The sequence below is a fragment of the Saccostrea cucullata genome, unplaced genomic scaffold, assembly GCF_032062105.1.
Source record: "Saccostrea cucullata isolate Sc308-1 unplaced genomic scaffold, CSIRO_AGI_Scuc_v1 ctg3546, whole genome shotgun sequence".
NCBI classification, from domain to species: domain Eukaryota; kingdom Metazoa; phylum Mollusca; class Bivalvia; order Ostreida; family Ostreidae; genus Saccostrea; species Saccostrea cuccullata.
Genome location: NW_026935992.1, coordinates 19,453 through 22,048, shown reverse-complemented (window position 1 = coordinate 22,048; position 2,596 = coordinate 19,453). Strand labels below are relative to the sequence as shown.

At 33.7% G+C, this 2,596-nt stretch overlaps 1 pseudogene; it reads left to right on the top strand.

Annotated features, from left to right (window-relative positions):
* Positions 1-363: 363 nt before the first annotated feature.
* LOC134244474 (toll-like receptor 4) lies at positions 364-2,596 on the top strand (annotated as a pseudogene).

The window sequence follows — 2,596 nt, the reverse complement described above, 5'->3', positions numbered from 1 at the left end:
ATTTTCATCCTGATTTTCTTTATAACATTGTCATATGAGAAATTATGCCTAGTTTCATGATTTAATAGAATGAAAATAAGATGAATAGCTAAAAATGGAATAGATTGAAAACTGATTTTTCGACTTAAAAACAAAACATAAAAAGTTACCAAAGTCCGAAACAAATATCAAATACAAAAAATAAAAAAGGAAAAATAAAACCTGCAGAAACATTAACCATAAAAATTTGTTATCAAAAGATATTCTTAAGTTAGTGTTATTTTACATATAATTTTGTTTATTATTTTAAATATTGGTAACGTTCGTACATGTAGAGGTAGAATAAACAATCATAGCTGTATTGTTTTTATCTTTTGTAGCATTATGAACTTTGTAGTTATTGAACTGTGTCTTCATGTCATTGTTACAACATTTATTCGAGTGAAAACCTTGGAATGTTCGTCAAATAAACGATGTGTATGCCATAAAATAAGGGGAGATTTATGGGCAATGTGTGAAAACCTTACACTTACAGCAGCACCTTCCTTTAGTAATGACGTCATAGGCGTTATTCTTGCTAATAACCGACTAACCAATTTTCCTACAAATCTTCCTCAAAATGTCACTTACTTGGACGTCTCCAGAAATAGGATGACAATCGTGAATCGACAATCAATGGAAAAAAACAGATATTTGCGCAATTTATCTATTTCACATAATTCACTACAGATGATCGAGCTGGGTTCTTTTCATAACTCTTCGAATCTTCTGCATCTTGATATTTCCGGAAATCAGGAGCTCACTCTTGAGGTTTTGGCTAATATATCGAGGGATTTGAGAAATTCTACTGCAATTCGCGTTTTAAATTTTGAGAATTTTCAATGTACGTACGGCGTAAGTTTCATAGTTAAAAGATATCACTTACTTGGACTTAAACATACACTTTTGGAGGAACTGAACTTGGCATCAAATCGCATCAACAGTCTAGAAGCGGGTGTTTTGTCTGAGCTACCCAAGTCCCTTAAGCATCTAAATAATGAACTCAGTTTTGGGGATATATTTAGTAGAATTCGGTGATTTGCCAAATATCATTTCTATCAATACGAGTTTCCAGTCTTCTTTTCATCAACTAAATGTAGATGACATTCTCATAGACTGCAATGATATTCGAAAGGTGTCTGTAAGCTCATCAAAAAACCAGATTATGGGCCCGAGAAGGAGCATGTCTTTACTGAGACCGAAAAATATAACATTCTACCTGCCTTCTTCTCTCCAAACAGTGTATTTCCACGATAACATGTATAAAATGACTCTTCAAGATTTTTCATTCAAATTTATTGGTAAACCTACATTGTCAAAGCTTTATTTGCAAAACAATATTATCTATGAACTGAATGGGCCCATCATTGGCATGAGAAGTGTCATTTATGCGGACTTCTCGAATAATTTTTGCAGTTTGATCTCACCAAGATATTTTGAAGATTTTAGAAACTTGTCGCATCTTGATCTTTCCTATAATGCACTCGGTGAAAATCTTGAAAATGACGTCGATGGAAAAATATTTCAAAATTTGAGGATGCTTACTTCCTTGAACTTAACTCGAAACAGGATTCCTCGACTTCCGGCAAAAATATTTCAAAATCTAGTCCAACTTAAACAATTAAATCTAAGCTATAATTCTCTTGGTGAGTTTACAATGCCCGTAAACCACATGGTTCATTTGTCTAATATAGACCTCTCTGATAACCAGATATCGTCAATAAATATGGAAACTAGAAAAATGTTACACGCAATATCACAAGAAAGGTACATCTCTTTAGATTTAAAGGGCAACAAGTTGAGATGGGATTGTGGGAATGTAGAATTCGTGAAATGGGTTCTCAATTCAAAGAGCATTGTTTTTCTTCATTTTGATGATTATTTGTGTACTTTATCGAATTTCACAAAGATTCGATTCTCAGATAATCGATTACTCGAACTCTTGGAAAAGCAGTGTTCCTCATATACTCTAATCATCGTGATTATTACGTCAATAATCTTTGTTATTTTAACAATCACCATCAGTCGTATTCTTTATAGATACAGGTGGAAATAAAGATAGATGTATTACGTCGCAAGGGAAAAGTACAAAGATAATCAAAATAGACATGATACATTAAATTTGTTTCATTTCGATGCATTTGTATCTTATGCTGAGAAAGACAGAAAATTTGTCATCGACCTTGTTAAGCGTCTGGAAGAGGAATTCACTCTAAAGTTGTGTATACACCCTCGTGATTTCATCCCAGGAACAGGGATAGCAGATAATATTACGAACGCCATTCATAATAGCAGGAAAACCGTTTGTGTTATATCTTCACATTTTTTACAATCATACTGGTGCATGTTTGAACTAAACATGGCACGCATGGAGGCCATTTATTCCAGGAATGGTGAAAATGTTCTGCTTTTAGTGGCTTTAGAGACAGATGCCATGAAGACTTTACCGTTCTCATTCATGGATCTGATTGACTCTAAATCTTACATAGAATTTCCGGAGGAAGGGGACAAGGATGAAGAAACAGGCTTTAGATCGAAACTTGGAGATGTCCTTAAATCATGTGACAACAAGTTTTAA